The sequence below is a fragment of the Nannobrachium achirus genome, assembly GCF_963921795.1.
Source record: "Nannobrachium achirus genome assembly, chromosome: 19".
Taxonomy (NCBI): domain Eukaryota; kingdom Metazoa; phylum Chordata; class Actinopteri; order Myctophiformes; family Myctophidae; genus Nannobrachium; species Nannobrachium achirus.
In genome coordinates this window covers 549455-572328 of record NC_137826.1, presented here as the reverse complement: position 1 = coordinate 572328, position 22874 = coordinate 549455, and positions in this window count along the sequence as shown.

Below are 22874 nucleotides of genomic sequence, written 5' to 3'. Positions count from 1 at the left end.
AGTTTATATTTTCATGTGTATTCTTTGGTTTTCCAAATGTAAAAGTAAAAACCATCCCATTAAAATGATAACCATAGGAGAGCATTCAATTAAAGTAAGTGTATAAAGTGAAAGGTTGCTACTTGAGTAAAAGTAGGCCTACAATAAGAAACATGGATTCAGGTCGTTCTTTTTTTTTTTTAATGAAATAACAGATGGCCACATCACTTATCAAATACAAATAACTCGGATTATCTTAAGTTTACAAACGAAAGTAGGCTTAGACATGGCCTCACAATAAATATTCAACAAAATTTAAATGTAGGAAAAACGGAACTGCACACTTCATGCATTAAAAAAATTGCATGCATTTAAGTATTTAGAAAATAAACAAAGGACATTAACACTGTGGCAGTCTATTCCCAATCATCTCCTCCATTCTGGGCATCCATTTGTGGCTGGCTGTCACGGTTGACCTTTTATTTTTGGAGGCATACGGTATATCAAAAGTAGTCTATGCTATATCTATCGTTGAGAGTACCAGGGGCGTCAATTGGGTGGCAGGGGTATGCAGCTGCCATACCTTGGCTACAGGGGGAAATAATAAAATGTACTTTTCATTGTGCCTGTTGATAAGGTATGGCAACATGACTGGTGTCTTGCACGCGCGCGAAGGCGCGCGAGCAAGACACCAGTCATGTTGCCATACCTTACCTTTTTCTGAACTGACGCCACTGTCCTGGCAGCAGGCTACGCATCACGCATGCATTACGCACGCACCAAAATCTTTTCCCCCTGCTGTTAAACTGATCCTAGACCAGCATTATCATCTCACTGTTACACAGCCATTCATCTCGCTGCCTCACGGCTAACAGACCATGATCCTAGGTCAGGCCAGCACACACGTTAAACAGAACTCTAGTAGTTCGTTCCTTATAGCGCACGCCAGCGCGCACACACACATTGATTGATTGCTTTACAGTTTGCATAAAAAAGCAGAAAGTACACACACAGAACGGTCCTCTTGGGTCCTCTCGGGTAATACACATAATGATTGACAGCCAGCCCCGTATTCCGAGGGTGATGCGGGCATGCGGCCATTCCGACCCGGCTATGATAAAACACTGACCGACCCTGTCTACTCGGTGTCAGACCGCCATTCCGAAACACCTCCATTCCGAAACAGGGTTAGGGTTAGGGTTAGGGTTAGGGGTAGGGTTAGGGGTAGGGTTAGGGTTAGTTAGGGTTAGGGTTAGGGTTAGGGTTAGGGTAAGGGTTAGGGTTAGGGTTAGGGTTAGGGTTAGAAGTCAATGTTCGGAATGGCGGTGTTTCGGAATGGCGGGGTGTAACCGTCTACTCTGCCCCCGGCCGGAGCTGAGGGGAGGGGAACGGAGAACGCGTGTTGTCACTTGTCTCTTCTGTTCTTTTTCTTATTTAATAGGCTAACAACCACGGCCAGGTCTCATCATCACTTGAGGATATGGTTTCCATTGTTTTATTTGTTTCCCTGTCTGAGACAGGGAAACAAATAAAGACAATAAGACAGGCTGTCTCCGTTTCTCCTCTCTCCTTTCTTCTCCTTTCTCCTGTGGCTATGCAGGCAGATATCGCACCTCGTTTTTAGGCGAATTAAGCGAATAGTATACGCATATTTGCGTCGCTTTTTGGTGTGTATGGAAAAGGGCGAATGGCGAATTCTTCGCCTTTTAGGTTCGCTTATTCACGTCGCTTTCGCTAATTCGCCGGTCTGGACAGAGCAAGGACTTTACTCCCTAACTTAGGGCAGAACTTACGTTCTGGTGGTGCAACTGGCCCCTGCCCACCCGACCACTGCGACCAGTGCTTAATTTGTAAGTTAACAGGTGCCGGAGCTCGGCCGATGCTTTTTTTGGTGAGATTTTGTCCGTGTTTAATTTTGTCTGCTGATCTGCGATGATAATAAAAACAATTGCAGCAGAGATCCTACTGCGGTTATAGCCTATGCTGAAGCCCATTATAACAAACTTTGAGTGCTTTGTGCAGATGCGCAGCCCACGCTCCCCCAATAAAACAAGACGTTAACCAGTAACCACCATATAATAATAATAAAAAAATAAAAATAAACTCAGATAAGACAAAAAACATCTTCGGTTTCCTTCAAATAGTGCATTTAATCAGTGGTGAAAAACGAAAAAGTAGGTCTACATTTGTCCCAAAGTAAGTGTCAGTATACAGTAACTTCAATGTAGATCTACAAATAGTTTGTTATAAATAAAAGTCAGTAGATTCAAACAGCCTAAAATAGGCTTAATCATTTATATCTGCAAAGTGACTAGGCCTAGTAAGGTTTTCAAATAGTTGTAGGGAGTTGAAGTAGAATATTTAGCTCTGAGATGTAGTGGAGTAGAAGTAAAAGTATCGGGACCCCTTTGAAGACGTTTTCCTCTATAGCGGCCTGGGTCAGCTGTGTGTGTTGTCCAGTGCCAGATGGTTCTGTCATGACCTGCGTACACCTTTATTAGTTATTATAATTCCAAGACAAAGCATGGCCACTTATGTCTGTCTGCGGTGTCTGCACTTTCACTGCAGTGAAAGTTTTTAAACCGCAGCAGCACACACCCGCCCACGCGACTCCCTTGGGTAATCTCCACTCCTTTGATGTCTAAATTGGCCAATAGGTACAGGCGTGTAGCTTAATAGGCCATCGTCAATTCTTTGTTTGACATCCCAGCTGGTTAACAAGTTGGAGATGCGCTATCCGTGATGGATGGACAGATAGATCAGACCTGATATGCGTGAACTTGGTAGGCCTGTTCCCACCGGGATTGGTCGCCAAACAGCGAAAAATAGCCAATCTTACAAGCACAGAAGTCTACAGACTTTACACAACAGATCTGCTATTTTCGGTGAGCTGCCTATAACGCTTTGATTAAATAAGATCTGATTAAATAGTCCTAAGCCATGTCACGGCGACCCTTATATTGTGATTTGGCAAAGCCTATAAGAAGGCATATTATGGACCTACTCTATGTATTTTATTCATTTCTCCTAATAATTAACAAATTAAGCACTGGTGGGCATTACAGCTACAGATGTAATTTGTTCTGTAGGACTATTATTCATTCATTAATGGGGAACGGCGCTGGGTGTAATAAATAAAGAAAAAGAAAAAAAAGACAGACACCAGTGAATGCACCGCTTCATGGCGTGTCGACATTTCATTTTAATATTTTATTTTTTACTAAGCCTGTAGCTTTGGACACTATGGACAACAAATAACTTGACGTTAATGGAGTGAACAATAAGTTAATACGTGTTTAGAGGTCAGCAGCTGCCAGCTGCAGGAAAGATGACACACAAATTATTTAGCCGACATTTGGAGAGAGATTTACCGACGCTAGAAAAATGTCCTCTCATGAGAATACTATAATTTTGCCAAGGTATTAAACAAATGCCAAGTTAACTGAAGGTCAATAGTTGATGCTTAGCTAAACACATTTGTTTTATTTCGCCATGTAAATGTTATGATGAAAAAAAAAAGCTCTGTGCATGGCTCAGCGCAAAAGGAAAGAGGAGGGGGAATATACAGTATTTAATATATATATTGGGCTTGTCATTCATTAATGCATTAAATAATGATTGCCCAGGAGCCATTTGATCTCGAGAAGTATAAGCCTAGTTGGGAATATATTTGCTTCCCTGAAATTAAACAAACTGTTTCACACGTGCGTGCGTGCATGCGTGGGTGCGGGAGAGTGCAAAAGCACTGCTCCAGACGCTCCATCGATCCAGCACTCCAATGGAACTACACGTAAGCGTTTGAAGGCACACGCTTCCCTATAAAGGTTAAACGTCTCGTATAACCTTTAAAGGGAAGCGTGTGCCTTCAAACGTTTACGTGTAGTTCCATTGGAGTGCAGACTCAAGCTCTGTTATGCCAAAATCTCACCTCCGCGTACCTCACGTGCGCACTCTCGACACACCTGTCAACGCGTCGTGTGGTTTTCCCCTTGACTTAGAGCAGCCAGGCGATCACAGGAGAAGGTTACACAAAGACGTGTGATCGTGTATTTTGAAATATGCGTGTACACATCAGGAGTAATATCAAGCGTTGCTGCGGGTTTTGTTGAGATTATTGGAATGGAAAGAGCTTCATACCGCACGCACGCACGCACGCACGCACGCACGCACGCACACACACACACACACACACACACACACACACACACACACACACACTTTCCACCAAAATAACTTCTAGAACCAGTGCAGTTCAACCTTATTATGAATAATACACTTTCTGGGGTTCAAGGTTCCACCTTGAGAGGCAGACTTCCACCCTGAACCCCAGAACGTGTATTATTCATAAGAATGTTAAACTGCACTGGTTCTAGAACCAGTTATTTTGGTGGAAAAGGGGCCTCAGTAATACTTTAGTCATGCATTTTGTCATAGTCTGACTCTTTTTATTTGGGCTTTTGTGTGTCTGTAGTTGTGAGTCACGACAACATCAGGGCTATTACTGTGTTTGAGGATCACATCTACTGGACAGACAGGAAGACCAACTCCATCTACAGAGCCAACAAGACTCAGGGAACCAACAAGATCAGTCTCATCAGCAACCTGATCGAACCACATGACCTCCACATCTACCACCCCTACCGTCAGCCTGAGGGTCTGTACCACCTGCTGTAACACTCTCATTATTACACTTCATGCTGTTTTATCACTTTAATGTATTGTGTATTATTTGTACTGTTTTGTGTAAAGTGTTCATTGTCCTTATATTCTGATTCATTCTAAGCAAGCTTAATTGCTTATTTGCATCATATGTGGACATAATTTAAAATATTACCCCCCCCCCCCAACACACACACACACACACACACACACACACACACACACACACACACACACACACACACACACACACAAAATAAATAAATAAGATGGATAAATACATTAAAAACATAAATAAAACAAATAAAATAGTAATATAATAATAATATTAATAATAATAAAATAAAATAAACAAATTAATACATTAAAAATGAATACATGACTAAATGTAATTAATTAAGAAATAGTGACGACAGCAGATGTACAAGCTCACAATGCATTGTGATAAGATGTGTTATGAAGTGTCTTTGATTGGTGTGTCTTGGGTTTAGAGTGTATAAAGCACTATTGTAACTATTGTGTGTGTTCTCATATTCATCACATGTGTGCATGTTTTCTCCACCCTGCAGTGTCTGGTCATCCATGTCAGACCAACAATGGAGGCTGCAGTAACCTGTGTCTGCTCTCACCTGGAGGAGGCTACAAGTGTTCCTGTCCCACAGACTTTTACTGGTCAGCTGACAACAAGCAGTGCATGTCCAACTGCACTGCCAGCCAGGTGATTGACTTCAGCTGTATGACATTATGTTTGCATTTGATACGTTTGATACACACACACGCACACGCACACGCGCGCACACACGCACACACACACACACACACACACACACACACACACATACACACACACACACACACACACACACACACACACACACACGTGTGTGCGCACACGCACACGCACACGCACGCACGCACGTTATAATATCATCAGTAAATTATGTTCCATGTTCGGAAAAGGAGTGGGAAGAGGTTATATAAAAACGTATCAGGTTCTACCCCTTCTGTGTTTACCTCAAAATACGGCACACTCACATTGAAAGCAATACAAACAAGACGATACAGTCGGAATGATGCACCTAAACAAAACCTACAACTCCCATACCTATAGCCTATCTATTCTATTTAAGTCCAAAACAAGAATTTGTTTAAACTCATTCCATGTCGTACTTTGTTTCAATTCCTCTTCACATTTGTTCCACTGAGTACAATCTAACAGAAATACAATGATATTTTGCATTGTTATACATAACATTCTGTTTTTGTTTTAAATGATTTTAACCTTGTACCCAAATAAAACCATTCATTCGTTCATAACCCACATATAACCTATGTTTGGTAATCATATTTTCTTTGCTCCTTGTGTTATTTGAACTGTTAACTGATTCTAAACAGAATCCTCTGTCTCCCCCATCAGTTTGTTTGTGAGAATTACAAGTGCATTCCATTGTCATGAAAATGTGACACAGTAGATGACTGTGGGGACCGGTCAGACGAACCTGCAGATTGCTGTGAGTAAAGACTGAAAAATGAATCCACATACTTCACTTCAGGGTATAAAATAAATGCAACAATATTTCTTCAATTTATAACATAAGACAGTGAAGATATCTCTATTGCTAAACTCAGTTCAGTTCAATGGGTTGTCATTTGTCAGGATGATAGATTTAATTAAACAGGACTTGACTAAAGGATCATTCTGTGAATAAAACAGTGCATGTGATTGCAAGGTGTAAGTGTTGTTTTGGCTGTGGGTGAGACAGTCAACAGGACACACAGGGTGAACTCTGCTATGGACTGGGGTCAGAGGTCATACATCTAAGGTGAAATGTCTACCAGTGATTATAGGTACAGACTGATATGCACAACAAATACAGCCAGCTGCTCACAAGCCCATGGAGCACTCACACATTTCTGTCTGTTCCTTTGATACCTTCCAGGGCTTTGAGCAGCTGGTGTATTTTTATAACTATGTATTGTTTTCCCCCATAATATGAAGCTACATACTGTACGTGTACTGTAAGCCCCTCCTATACACTAAAATGTGTTCCCGGCCTGAATGGGATATATATACAGTATATATATATATATATATATATATACAGTATATATATATATATATATATATATATATATATATATATATATATATATATATATATATATATCCTATATAAAACCAAATACATTTTAAACCAGAAAACGCTATATATTTATTGTTCTCTCCTGGTCCCACATATCACATATTGTGTGGAGATATGGGGAAACACATATAAAACCAATACGAATCTAATATTTACATTACAGAAGAGAGCAATAAGAATAGTAACTAAAACAGACTATTATGAATCAACAAATACACTCTTTATTAAATTAAATACTCTAAAATTTGAAGATCTAGTTGATTTAAAAACTCTGCTGGTAGCATACAAGGCACATAATGGTCAACTCCCACCCTGCATTCAGCGGCTGTTTGAAGCCAAGGAGAGCCAGTATTGGTTGAGGGGAAAGAATATGCTAAAGGTAGCAAAGTCCAGAACCAATATCAAAAAGCATTGTGTATCCGCTAAAGCAATCCATAAATGGAATAGCTGTGAAAATGATTTAAAAACATGTAGCTGCATATATAAATTTAAGAGAATCTACAAAAGTAATATGATACAAAAATACAGTAATATATAGAATAATAAACTGCACAAATGAATAATAAAATAAAAAAACAAAAAATAATAAAATGTGATAATTACAGGCCACAACCTGAGATTGTTAATAATGTAATTATTTAAATGTCATATACATTTATATTATTATATTATATTTTGCAATAGTTTTGTTAAATAATTAATTAGCTTATAATGCTATAAGCTTTAGCTTCAGCCTTCTCCTTTTCGGTCTAGCAGTCTTGTGCTGCTTTGTTTTTCTGTTTTGTTTTAACTGTTTCTGTTTTTATTATGTGAAATGTTTTGCTTTTCTGTTTGCGTTTTTATAAATGGAATGTTTTAAATGTAAACAATGACCGAAATAAACTACAACTAAACTAAACTAAATATATATATATATATATATATATATATATATATATATATATATATATATATACCGGTATATGAAAACTTTAGTGCACCACCTTGACAAAATGAAAAGATTATTAATGAATATCATTAACCACATTAACCTCAGCTATGACTATTCTGGGGGAATAAGACAAAAATAGCTGATCTACAAGCTCAAAGCGCGTTGCAGCTGTGGTGCGTTTTGAACTTGTCGATTGGCTATTTTTGGTAAAGAGCTTTGGTGTTGACAGAAAGAAAAGTGAAAAATCATCCCGGATGTTCTGTCCCATTGGTTAGTGTCTTTCACTGCCAGGTCAAAGTTCACCAGGGCTGAACCCCAGGCGTCAGACTTCATGCTAGTGCTCATCAGCTCTGTCAGCTTGTCCCATCAGGACAGTCTTTATGGTTTTCCTCCATATAATGGGAGTGGATGTTATATCTGCTCCTACCTTCTCCCTCTTGATGACATCTTCCTCTTGCTCACTGTCTTCATCAGTGAGTGTTCAATCTAGGATGACATTGAATACATGTTAACTTTGTAGTCACTCTTAGCTCTCTCACAGGGAGCTCTGCTGCCCAGATGACATTTTCCTGAGGCAACTTGATCCCTGAAAACTTCTCTCTGTTATTGTACAACCTGATAGGAGTGTTCCTCAGCCAGTTGAGTTTGAAGGATAAAATATTGTTATTAGTTTGTTAGAAGTGAAGGTCTGTGTGACTAACTAACTAAATGATAACCAACCTGTTAATTTGAAATAAACTATTGCTTGTCAGTTATTTCTATTCCATTTGAGTTCTGATATAAATCAACCTATTTTACATGTGTTTGGGACAAATTTAGGTCATTTCGTTTTTTTATGTTTCTCCACAGCTCTCCAGGCTAAACCAACACCCAACACAACAGGTAAAGTCTATGCGTTCGTCCAACCGTCTAAATGCCTTCTCAAAATGTGCGATGACACCATTAAATCACACCCCAACTAAATAAACGACCCACTACAACACTATTAATGAATGTTATGAGAGAGAGAGAGAGAGAGAGGGGGGGGGGGGGGGGGGGGTTAAACCAACTCAAGTGTAATATCTCACTTTATCCAGAGGTGGAGCCCTTCCTCATCGTAGCCAACTGGAACAACCTGATGAGGATCACCTTGAACGGCTCCAGCTCCACAGTGCTCAAACAGGTGAAAACCATTGGACATAACAATACATCCTACTGTATTATCCTATACAATATTCTACACTGCTTTTGACATCTAACACAACATATGCTGTGGTGTGACAGGACTTGAAGGGTGCACTGGCTCTGGACTTTGACTATCAGCAGCAGATGATCTACTGGATAGATGCAACAGAATTGGACTCCTCTGGCAGAATAATCAGCAGCATGATCAGTGTCATGCACATCAACGGCAGTGACGTCCAGGTCAGTGTGACAATGACAACTATGAGGATGAATGATGGAGACTTGTTTTCAAAATGCTTGTGATTGTAATTCAGAGTACTTATACTAGTGTTAAATATGAAACAAGAAAACAGGATGCCTGGTGTTTCAGTCAGTTAGTGCAGTGGTTCTCATACTGTGGGTCAGGGCCCCCAGGGGGGTCCCCAGATCAGCTTGTAGATCGGCTATTTTCACAACATTTGATGTCAAAGTGAGTCAAACAATGTGATGCCTCAACTCCTACCCCGACAGTGCTTGTCAGGGTAGGGGATCCCCAGTTCAAATATGATCATTGTGGGGAGGGGGACCCTGTTTTAAATATTATTATTTTAGGGGGGTCTCGTTTCAAATCTGATCATTGTGGGGAGGGGGACCCTGTTTTGAATATTGTTATTTTAGGGGGGGGTCCCCGTTTCAAATATGATCATTGTGGGGGGGTCTGTGTTTTAAATATAATATTTCGGTGGGTCCCAACACATTCTAACTCCCAAAACAAATGTGACCAAACGTCAAGCGTTTGATGGGACGGGGGTCCCTGGGGGTCTTCTGACAACGTCCCGGTCTCTTCCACACTTCAGTAATAATGGAATTGAGCCACTAGAGGCACCGCTGAGCGAGCTGAGAGTCACCATGCAGAGTGTTGTGAAGTGTGCTTCAGTCCACTCAGTGCTGTTGGAGATTTGTCCAGAAAGGGACAGAATCCTGTCTCACGTCCCTCCTTGACTTTTTGTCTAATCCGCCCCAAGTCGTTACCTGTTAGCCGTCTTGGGAGTGAGAATGTGATTATTTTGGGGGGTCCTGGTTCATTTTGGGGGTCACCAGTTCAAATATGATTATTTTGGGGGGTCGTGGCCTGAAAATGTAATTAAAATATTTATGTGCATTTTCATTTAAACCTTGTTGCTATAGAGGGTATGCACATGTATAAAGTGAATGGCAAATCGAGTGGCAAAGTGAGTGGAACAGTGAGCTTAACATTGTTTAACGTTGTTTAATGAATCAGATAGGACTTTTCTGTTCGACTATATGGGCCGTCAAGGCCATAAAGTCGTTTTTTTGCCACTCAGTAGGCGTTCCCACATAACTTCCGGGTTAGGCCTGTGCAAAAAAATCGATTCACTATATTATCGTGATGTTAATGCTGGCGATTCAATTAATCGATTTTCAAAGTTCAGAATCGATTTTCCCGATTTTATTTATTTATAAAAAAAAAAAAAAAAAATATATATATATATATATATTTTTTAAGGTGAAATTCACCTGAAGGTGAATTTGTTGAAATAACCACTTTCAGTCAGAGTAAGTACAGGTCCTAAAGGAACAGTTTTAGGTCATGAGGATGTCATGTTATGGCTAAAGCTAGCACAGTGCTGTAGGCCTGCAGCACAGCGATCTTTTTTAATGTTTTTATGACTGTTGTGTTCTGTGTTTTCTGGCATCTTGACCAGGAACATGTTGTTGTAATGTTGTACCACTGGCACTTTGGCTGAAATAAATGTCAGAAAGATTGACTGACTTTATTTGGCTGCATTGATTTGAAGTATATGATTCAACTTTTAATGTTTTATATTGTTTAGAATTGTTTTAAAATGTTTCAATATAAAAAAGTGTAATTTTTGGGGAAAAATCGCAATAATCGTGTTTCGAATCGCAAATCGCAGGAAAACGCAATAATCGTGATATAATCGAATCGTCACCCTATGAATCGAAATCGAATCGAATCGGGAAAAAATGAATCGTCACAGGCCTATGTCACGCACATACCCTCTATTAGAATCCTCCCAGTAACCCCTACTCCCACCCCTGCCCACATTTACACAAGTTGCTCTACAGTATCATAAGAATGAAGGCATGGTGAGAATATTCAGAGTGCATGTATGATTCATTGACAGGTCCTTCACAACAAGTCCACCATCACACCAAGGGGTCTGGCTGTTGATTGGGTGGGAGGAAACCTCTACTGGTGTGACCCCTTTCATCACACCATAGAGGTGTCCAAACTCAACGGGTCGTACCCAACAGTCCTGGTCAACACTGACCTGGACGGGCCTTGGGCCATAGCTGTGGATGTACGCTACGGGTAAGAGCAGTAAAAAAAAAAAAAAAAAAAAAAAACAACAAAAAAAAAAACAACGTTTTTATCAAAAGGTTATTAAGGACACATGGTCCATAGCAACAATATAAATCATAATGATAGACAAATACCAAAACAAACAAGGGCAGACAGAGTCCATATCAAATCATACATTCATATCCAGGCTCCACAGTGTAGAGTAAAACCTGAATGAAGTCAGTACAGTGTTTGTTCAGAGTTCAAATGACTCTATTTGTACATGAGGTTCTGCAGCACAGCAGAGCAGGAGGGTTGACGTGCACTGCTGCATCCTGGCACTTTAAACAGCAGTCTCATGCCATCATTATGATACACTGTTTTATTTAGTTTTCACTTTTTTTTCATTTTCAGTTCATTCTCATCCATTTGTTAAAGCAGTATTTCTAGTTTCGTTTTCAATTTGTGAAATGCTTAGTTTTATTTATTTTTATTTTTAATAATAATAAAGTTTGTATTATTGTTACCCTTACCATTATTATTATTATTACCCTTATTATTATTTCAGTTTTTCTATTTATAAATATTTAGTTAGTAGTGCACTATAAAAACCCTGGTTGAGTTGAACTCTTCAACATTGTACATGTGTTGTGAATAGTGACCCTGACACAGTGTCTCCCTGACAGATACTTGTACTGGTTAGACATAAGTGACAACAACCCCCACATAGGCAGGGTGGGGATGGACGGCACCAACAGGACAGTCATCGTGAAGGATAAGATCTCCATGCCCTATGGCCTGACGTTAGACTACATCAATGATCACATCTACTGGACCAACGAGATGAAATACATTGAGTTTGCCAACCTGGATGGAACCAACAGACACACAGGTTAAACACATGGGCGCACGCACGCACGCACGCACGCACGCACGCACGCACGCACGCACGCACGCACGCACACACACACACACACACACACACACACACACACACACACACACACACACACACACACACAGTTTTAGCCTTTATACTTTCTGTTTTGATTTCTAGTATTTAAATGTTAGTTAAATTCTTCCTGTTCCTGCATTTTATAGTATTAATTAATGTTATAATAATTATTATAATCTTTTGGTTTTGTGTGTCTGTAGTTGTGAGTCAGGACAACATCTGGGATATTACTGTGTTTGAGGATCACATCTACTGGACAGACTTGGAGACCAGCATCTACAGAGCCAACAAGACTCAGGGAACCAACAAGATCAGTCTCATCAGCAACCTGATCCTACCATCTGACCTCCACATCTACCACCCCTACCGTCAGCCTGAGGGTCTGTACCACCTGCTGTAACACTCTCATTATTACTCTTCATGCTGTTTCATCACTTTCATTTATTGTGTATTTATGATATTATTTGATCTGTTTTTAAAAGTGTTTTTTTTTTAACCACTGTTTCCCATACATTGGGTCGGGACCCATTCGCGGGTCACAGATCCATTTTGGTGGGTCGCAAACATCAAATGATGAATATCCCTTTATCTCTTATTTCCTACATTTTGTCATTCATTATAAAACATGTTTTAAAGATTTTCAATTAAAAAAAAAGAATCAGACTTTGGAGTTGGAAACAAATTCAAACATTTTTAAAAAATAATTTCATGAATAAACAAAAAAGGTAATCATAGACATTCCCTGAATTAGAAAACAAATATTTAAGAAATTAAAATATCTGCAAGCTCGCAACGCGTTATGAAGTGACACGTTTTGTGCTTGTAGATCTGCTATTTTCGGGCAGATCTCGGGCAAACGTCTGATTCCTCTATTGGGTCTTGTGCTACCTGGTGTTCCTATGATGATCATGACATTACAGGCAAGCTACTTACTTTAATTATAGGCAGCATTTATTTGATTACCCCCCAAAAGTAGCAGATTACAATGTAACATGTTGTGAACTTGTAGATCTGCTATTTCAGCAACATCGGCCCCTCAACCTCCCCACATTGGTATTTCTTGGGTACAAAAGGTTTATAAAGCACTATTGTAATGTGTGTTCTCATATTCATTACATGTGTGCATCTTTTCTCCACCCTGCAGTGTCTGGTCATCCATGTCAGACCAACAATGGAGGCTGCAGTAACCTGTGTCTGCTCTCACCTGGAGGAGGCTACAAGTGTTCCTGTCCCACAGACTTCTACTTGACAGCTGACAACAAGCAGTGCATGTCCAACTGCACTGCCAGCCAGGTGATTCACCTCAGCTTCACTTGTGTTACTGTGTATGACTTTGTCTAGTTTTTGATAGTAGCTGATTGTAAACATAAACCTCTGTCTCCCCCTTCAGTTTGTTTGTCAGAATGACACGTGCATTCCATTCTCCTGGAAATGTGACCCAGTAGATGAGTGTGGGGACGAACACACTGACTGCTGTGAGTAGAGACTGAAACATTACCTCAGTATACATGCTTTATTATTACTGTTTACTGTGTTTACAATTAATCTTTCTTTGTATTCCGAAAACGCTGATGAACACAATAATAACAACACAATATGAAGAATTTCATAATAAAGAGTTGAGTATGAGTATGAAGCATTATAATCGTGTAATTATACAGTATAATTACAGCTATAGGCACTATATCAATCATTTTATAATGACTCTTAATGTCAAGTATTATAATAGGAAATGGTGCATTTATATATTTTTATTTTTAGAAAGTGCTCACCAATGTGTTACATTAACCCATTCATGCACAGATGGCGGACGCTACCTGTCAATTGAGAGCAGTTAACGGTTCAGTAGTCTCGCGTAGCCAGACAACTATTTCACAATCTCTGAATGCTACATAGAGTCTGGAACTACACCTCCTGAACTGCGAGTAATGGAAACTGGCATTTCCGTTTGTGAAAATATATTTTAAAATGTAATTTCTACTAAGCAGCAAGCTAAATATGCTTTATGGGAGCATTTACAAAATCGAGGAGTCAACAGTCTGGCCACGCGAGATTAAGGGTTCAGTGACTTGCTCAAGGACACTTTTACACTGACTCTGGGGGAGCCCGGGATCAAACCGGGAACTTACCGATTCCAAAGCAGCTGCTTTACCTCATGAGCCACTGCCACCTCACTCATAACTAGCAGAGGCCGTATTTTTGGCCTGTATCATAGTGTGTTATAATTCTCATGGTCATACTACATTATGATCATTTTAAATATGATTATCACTCTTATAAAACATTATCATGTTATTATGTACAGTAAAAAAACTATTAAATTAAATCTATGCAATAAAATAATACATTTCTGCTTATACACATCTAGGACTATCATGACTTTACTTAACTTTATTTTAATTTGAATGCCAGACACACAGAGAGAGAGACAGACAGCAAATCATGTATTTGTATTTTTCTCCTCAGCTCTCCAAGTTAAACCAACTCACAACTCAACAGGTAAACAAATCAAAACTGATTGTATATTATATCCTTAAAGGTATTGTATTCAAAGTAATACATGTTGCCTCTCTCTGTACAGAGTCTGAAGATGTCAGGTTGGTGGGAGGAACCAGTAACTGTACTGGTACACTGGAGATGAAACACCAGGGAGAGTGGAGACCAGTGTTGGCTTGGTTTGACTGGAACAGGATGTCATCATATGTAGTGTGTAGACAGCTGGACTGTGGCTCTGCTGTTTCAACAGAATTTACTTCCAGTTTTACACGTAAACCTGGATGGGTAATTCCATCGTCTTGTGTTGGCTCTGAGTCCTCGCTGGTGGAGTGTGGACCAGTAAAGTCTTATGATTCCACTCTCACACTGAAGGTCAATTGTTCAGGTAAAAAAAAAATAATAATAATAACTCAACAATGTAAAAGTTGTATTGTGCATGCTATTACTGATGATTGAGGCCTGGATCTGGCCAGACTCCTGGGTGAGGAAGGCTCTGATTCTCTCTTATAAAGTGTAAACATACAGGAGGGATTGACCACTGAAATGTGTGCCTTGAACACACTCTCCTGGACAACAGCCAGGCTCTTGGTAGCTGGAACAGCAGAGGTCAGGGAAAGACTAACCTGGGAAGAAGAAAAGCTCTGTCTTTTCTGCATTGAGCTTGAGGTGGTGGTGGGGAGGGGGGGGGGGGGCAGTTGAGTGGCCTCAGCATAACAGTGATAGGAGAGCTTGTGAGCAGAGATGACAGAGCCCAGAGATTTGGTGTAGAGAGAAAAAAGGAGAGGGCCAAGTACAGACCCAATGAGTGATTGGGCCTATTTATGTCCGGGCGTTACTCCTTATCCATAAACTTTTGCCTTTTCTAACTATTTTGACAATCATTTTTAAATAGTTCAAATAGCCGATCTAGAAGCTGACAACATGTCAATGTAGAGCATCTATTTGCAGTATTTTAAAATGTTTTTCAAAATAGTAAAAAAAGGCAAATAAGTTTAGGGGTAAGGCTGTGTGGTGTCTCAGGAGTATGGTTGCAGTAGCTTTTTAGTCGACTAAATACCATTTTAGATTTTAGTTCACTTTGTCGACTAAAATGTATTTTGGCGGGCCTTGATGGCGTCGTTATGGCTGATTTCACACTTGGTTGCATGCTGAAAATAGCAGATCTACAAGCTGGGCTTGTAGATCTGCTATTTTCAGGGAGCAACATGCGAGCGCAACCAAACACAAAATGACTTTTTTAAACTCTTTTCCACTAGTCCCTCCCTAGTCTCGTGTAGCCAGACAAATATTCCACAATCTCTGAATGCTATATAAAGTCTGGAACAGCAGCTCCCGAACGGCGAGTAATGGCAACGGGCATTACCGTTCGTTCAAGAAAATATATTTTAAAAATGTCATTTCTGCTAAGCAGCAAGCTAAACATGCTTATATGATTTTTATATAATGATGAATGTGTGCGATGTGAGACGGAAACGGAAGTGACGAGGAGGCTTCACTTCCGCTTTAACCGGTACTCATCATTCTTCTTTCGATGCAACAGACTGTATGCCGGGAGTATTTGCCCAAATCGCGGAGGCAACAGTCTGGCCTCGCGGGACTAGTCCCTCCCTAACATTTTAGTCTGGTTTTATATTAATTGTCTTTGTTTTAGCCATGATCATTGCTTAGTTTTTATTTTGTTTTTATTTAGTTTTCGTCAGTGAAAAAATGTAGTCGACGTACATTTTTCGTCATATTTTTAGTCAACGGAAGCAATGTATAGGTTACAGGACCAAGTCTTACAGTGGAGTATGGAGGTTAGACTTCTATGAACTCTCTCTCTCTCTCTCTCTCTCTCTCTCTCTCTCTATCTCTCTCTCTCTCTCTCTACAGAGTCAGTGAGGTTGGTGAATGGGACTGGTTTGTGTTCAGGCAGAGTGGAGGTGAAGTCTAATGAGTCGTGGGTCTCAGTGTGTGATGGTGACTTTGACCAGCAGGATGCAGAGGTTGTCTGTAGTCAGCTTGGCTGTGGGGCCCCTTCAGACCTCCAGGGGGCGCTCTATGGAGAAGAGGACACTCCAATGTGGACTGAAGAGTTCCTGTGTGAAGGCAGTGAGTCTGCTCTCCTGGACTGTGATACCTCAAACTCAACTAGAAACACCAGCTCAGCTGACATGATTGTTGAACTCACCTGCTCAGGTAAAAGACACGCTATTTTCTTACATTGGATTATTATTTTATAATAATAAAGTTATTTTAAATGCATTAATATTTATCATCGACTTTTTATAGTGATTGGTAATGTCAGGTTGGTGGAAGGAACCAGTAGCTGTGCTGGTAAACTGGAGATGAAACACCAGGGAGAGTGGAGGCCAGTGGATGGTGGCTTTCACTGGAACCTGAAGTCATCGTCTGTAGTGTGTAGACAGCTGGACTGTGGTTCTGCTGTTTCAACAGAAAGGAGTCCTGGTTTTACACATGAACCTGTATGGAGGATTACACCTTACTGTGCTGGGTCTGAGTCTTTACTGAGCGACTGTGTCATAATGGACACGTTTGGTGTCAAACGGAAAGGTTTGATTACAGGCAGACCCACAGTCATCTGTTCAGGTAATGACAAACAATTACTCGAACATGAATGTGTTTTTTGATGTATTGGATATATACTGTATTTCTGTATGTATTCCTTTATTTTGGTGTTTGGTCTCTCTCTCTCTCTCTCTCTCTCTCTCTCTCCAGAGTCAGTGAGGTTGGTGAATGGGACTGGTTTGTGTTCAGGCAGAGTGGTGGTGAAGTCTACTGAGTCGTGGGTGTCAGTGTGTGAAGGTGACTTTGACCAGCAGGATGCAGAGGTGGTCTGTAGGCAGCTTGGCTGTGGGGCCCCTTCAGACCTCCAGGGGGCGCTCTATGGAGAAGTAGAGGCTCCAATGTGGGCCGAAGAGTTCCAGTGTGAAGGTAATGAGTCTGCTCTCCTAGACTGTGATACCTCAGACTCAACTAGAAACACCTGCTCACTGGACAAGACTGTTGGACTAACCTGCTCAGGTAAAAGACAAGCTATACTTTTAATTTGGATCATCATTTTATTATGAAAATAACAATGAGGTTTTCTTTTTAACGTTTACTTTCTTGTCTCTTCAGAGTCTGATGATGTCAGGTTGGTGGGAGGAACCAGTCGCTGTACTGGTATACTGGAGATGAAACATCAGGGAGAGTGGAGACCAGTGGATGGATGGTCTCACTGGAACCTGCAGTCATCATCTGTAGTGTGTAGACAGCTGGACTGTGGCTCTGCAGTTTCAACAGAAAGGAGTTCTGGTCCTAAACATAAACCTGCATGGAGGATTACATCTTCATGTGTTGTGTCAGCTAGGACTTCACTGAGCGACTGTGGAAAAATTATTTCTGCTACTTCCTTGTACGTACTGGAGGTGAATTGTTCAGGTAACAAACTACTACATTAACTACAATAATATTTAAGCCACCTGAGCCATTACATGCTGTATGTCTAAACAACACTTCTGGTTTATCATTCAGCTACACGTTATGTTCTGATGGGGAACTATTCCCTACTGTTATGTTCAGGGCTGCCAAGTCTCACGCTTTGAGCGTGAGAGTCACGCAATTTAACCTCTTCTCACGCCACACGCCACACATGCCATTTCTCACGCATTTTTACAGCCATCCCACAGACCTCTCCCGAAAGTTGCGGGGGTTTTCTCACTCGGTAAAAGTCGCACGGAGAATTCTAAGCGCAGTGAATGCAGCTGCTCTGCTCCTCCACTCTCTCTCCCCTCTACACATAAACACATGCAGGCGACGGACGGAGCGAGACAGAGAGCCCTACAGACGGCGGTTGCTGCGATGCTTTCTCGCTTTGATCTGCGTCGCCCCCGCGGTGGAGAAACACACTCGCTCCGCGAGTAAACGTCGGGCGATATTTCACAAAGATGACCACAATCCAGCTCTTGCCTCCCGCGAGCGCAAGCACGAACGAGACCATGCGCAATAATTTCATGGGTTGAGGCCCCCCAGACGTTGTCTGGGGGGCCTCCCCACGTGTTGTCGTGTTGTCGTGGGGAAAGGCTTTTTGTGAGGTGATAGAATAACCTACAGTCTGCGCAGCCAAAAAAAAAAGGGAGGAGGAGCTGGTGTAGCGCCCCCTAGCTGTAGAGGGGCAAAAGTGTGAATGAATGATTCACGACGCTGTGTCTTGCTTCACAACACAAAGTGTACTTTTATATAAATTTCTTCAAGGCAATTATCAAAATTACAATCAATCATGTTCTTCACAAAATGTACAATAGTTCAGTAGCATCATGTCACATACTGTATCACTACCATAATACTGTCTCCATATTACCATGAATTCCAAACTGAATTCCCTCAAAATACCTTCACCGAAATACACAGTATACAGGCCTACTGCAGAATCAATGAATTAAATAAGGTGCCATTCAGTCAATAACTGTAGCATCATATAATAGAAATAAACAAGGCACCTTGTATGCTGAAGCATCTCTATTACCATTATTTTCCCAAAATGACTCAAAATAAATGCACTAGTTAGGCATCATCAATGCACTCAAATAAAGTGTCCTTCAGTTTATAACTGTACTGTATAAGTATCACAATAGCAACAGAAAAGGCACATTGCATGCTAGAGCACTTAAATGTTACCATACTACACAAGCAAAGTGCATCAGAAGTGCTTCAATGCACTGATTAATTCAAAGGCACCTGTAAACATGTACTGTACATTCACATTTTTAACCCATATTATATAAATGAATTGTTTTTAAACCAAACCGTTTTTATCACCTTTTTAACCTTAGGTTATTCTTATTTATGTTTTTAAATGCACTTTTATCTCTCCATGAATTACTCTTGTTTTTAACAGCAACACTCTTATCTTCATGAATTAATCACGTTTTTAAATGACCACAGCATCTGTAATGCATCATGTAGTTTTTAGCTTTCACCCATAAAGTTCACAGTTTCTGTGCTCCATGAATTAAACAATGAAAAAGATCAAAGGCAAACACACACGACATGCAGCGACGCTTCACAGTGTAAACTGCGGAAAATGGCGTCTCCCTGCAGTTCACCATGTGAGTTCCAAACAATTCCAACTACAGGTGTAGATTAAACTCTTAGAGTAAACATTTCACAGCGAAAATACTGCTCTACACATCATATACAGTACCCAAATGATATAGTTTTCACATTGAGTTGTCTGGCGACAGTATTACCTGTAGAGGGGCAAAAGTGTGAATGAATGATTCACGACGCTGTGTCTTGCTTCACAACACAAAGTGTACTGAAGCGGAAACACCAACGCGCGCCCTGTACAGCTCTGATCCAGACCAACACAATCGATAGCAGATCCCCCAAACACTCTAGAGTCGATCACAGAAATGTAGATCACTGTAGTGATGTAAAATAAGAAAGAAGCATGTCAAACTATTTTAAATGGACCCAAATTGTTTCACAAATAACGAAAATAGCTTACAGTAGTTATACCAAAATAAACACATTGAAATACAGTACTATTAACCAAAAGAATAGCTTAAAAGACCGTTTTTGCATGAATGCATGAATCAATAAAATAATTAAATCAAATAAATTTCAGTCTACTACACACTCCCCTTCAAAACAGATGTCGTCCCCGACATGAGATATACAATATTTTAACATCATCCGTTCTCTTTTCTTACAAGCAGTTTTTTTTTTCTTTTTAACAAAAACAACAATAACATCGTCTGGCTTAATCCAAAAGTCCACGAGCGAATGAAGGATACTCAGTTGTTTGTTTCGTCCGGAGTATACGAAACGTGTATAAAGCATTCGGCTTGTTTCAAAGTCCACGAATGTAAAAGTGTGTGCATGTTGTAGTACTCGACTCATCGCAAAGTCCACGAGTGTAGGAATGTGTGTGTGTGTATAGCACTCGACTTATCACAAAGTCCAGGAGCGTAGTGTATATGTGTGTGGCACTCAGCTTCTCGCAAAGTTCAAGAGTGTGGAGTGTGTGAAGGGGCAGAGGTCACTAGTACATGCACCCCGCATGTGTTTGTGTGTGTATGTGAGGAGCTTAGAGGTATTGGGGCAAGGGGCTGGGGCAAAGGGGCAGTCTTCATTCAGTACCCGGGAACAGCAGGCTGGTAGTTGAAGGGCTGTTCAGTCTGGTAGTAGAAGGGCAGGGGCACTGGAGGGTACCAGTACATGATGTCGCTTGGAGGTCCAGCGCTGTAACAGGCCGGGTGGCCCAGCTGGTCATACGTGAAGACTCTCGGTGCTCGCCTCTCTCTTACTGGTCGCTGATAGTGCTGTGCTGCTTCACTGTTGTCACTTTGAGCAGGTGACGGTGGTGCTGACAGTCTTTCTTCCATGACAGGCTCCTCTTCAACTTGCCTCTCCTCTTGATCCAATGCCTCCTCTTCATTCAGCATATCTCCTATGTCCTCAGCATCCTGCTGCTGGGGTATGTGTTGCTGCTGCTGTCCATCATCATTAACATCCTCTCTGTCTGTGTTCACAGGCTGCACCCCAGGTAAAGGCTGCTCTAAGGGCCTGTAGTAGTATCCATAGTCGTCGTCATCACTCTCATCATCCTCTTGATTTGTCACTGCCTTGTCTTGTCTACTGGTCTGAGCTGGACTTTTTCTCTTTTCTTTGGCAGGTTGCAACTGGGTCTCAAGGGGCAAGTTGTCACATGGCAACAGAAGGTTGCGGTGTAGGATCCTACTTGCTCTCCCTTTACCTTGCTCTGGCAGTACTTCATATATGGGCATGTCTTTTCCAACCTGACGGATGACTTTGTGGATACAATCTTCCCAGTGGTTCCGCAGTTTCCCTGTTCCTCCTCTGGGTGTCATATTCCTGACGAGGACTCTGTCACCCTCGTGCAACACTGAACTCCTCACTTTGTTGTCATAGTTCCGCTTGTTCCTTTCTGCACTTTTCTTTGCATTTCCTGCTGTAATGTCATATGCCTCTTGCATCTGTGCTTTCCATTTTCTCATGTATTCTTTGTGGTCAGCAGTACCCGTCTCAGGGGTCAAGCCGAACAGCAAGTCAACAGGCAATCTTGGGGATCTCCCAAACAGGAGATAGAAAGGGGAGAAGCCTGTAACTTCACTTCGTGTGCAGTTATAGGCAAACATGAGTTTGTTCAGTGACTCTTTCCAGTTGGACTTCTGTCTCTCCGTGAGAGTCTTCAGCATCTGCAGGAGTGTCCTGTTCATCCTCTCAACCTGCCCGTTTCCTTCTGGATGATACGGAGTTGTCCTAGAGCCCATCACTCCACAGTTCTTCTTTAGCTGTGCAAACAACTGGTTTTCAAACTCGCCACCCATGTCATGGTGGAGACGCTGGGGAAAACCCCATTTAAGGGCATAATCGTTGAAGATCTTGTCAGCAACACACTTGGCAGATTTGGTTGTTGTGGCATATGCTTGGGCGAAGCGGGTGTAATGATCAACTATCACCAGAATATATTCATAGCCACCCGCACACTTGTCTAAATGCAGAAAGTCGATGGATACCAGTTCGAATGGCTGTGTTGTGACAATGGAGACGAGAGGGGCTCTTGTTTCTCTACAGGGCTTTTTCTGTTTGAGACAGGCACAGCATCGGGACATGTAGATCTCCACTTCTCGCTGCAGGTGTGGCCAGAAGAAACGGTCTCGCACAAGTGATGTTGTACGGTCCACACCTTGATGCCCCATGTCGTCATGGAGTTGTCGCAGGACTGTAGTCTTGTACTTCTCCGGGAGGACAAGTTGTGTTCTGGAAACAGTCTTTCGATGCAGTATACCATCTCCATCCAAAGTGAGTTTGTCCCACTCTCTGAATAGACGTTTGCTCTGTACACTGAATGACTTGAACTGTTGTCCCACTGGTCTTTGGTCTGACTGTTTGCAGACTATTACAGGGCCAATAGTCGGGTCTTCTCTTTGTGCTTGCCTGATTTCCGCTCTTGAGAAGGGTGCAGGTGCTTCCGCATCTGTTCCTACACATCCAAGAGCCATCATGCACCGTGTTGTTTCAGAGTCTCCTATTTCTATGGCCTGCACTGTGGCTTGTATTGAGGGGGAGGACATTTCCTCTGTGCAGTTCTCCATCATCTCTTCGATGTCACAGGGCATCCTCGACAGGGCATCAGCGTCACCATTCTCTCTTCCTGGCCGGTACTTGATGGTCAGATGGAAGTCCGCCAGTTCAGCAACCCACCTACTCCCTGTGGCGTTCAGCTTG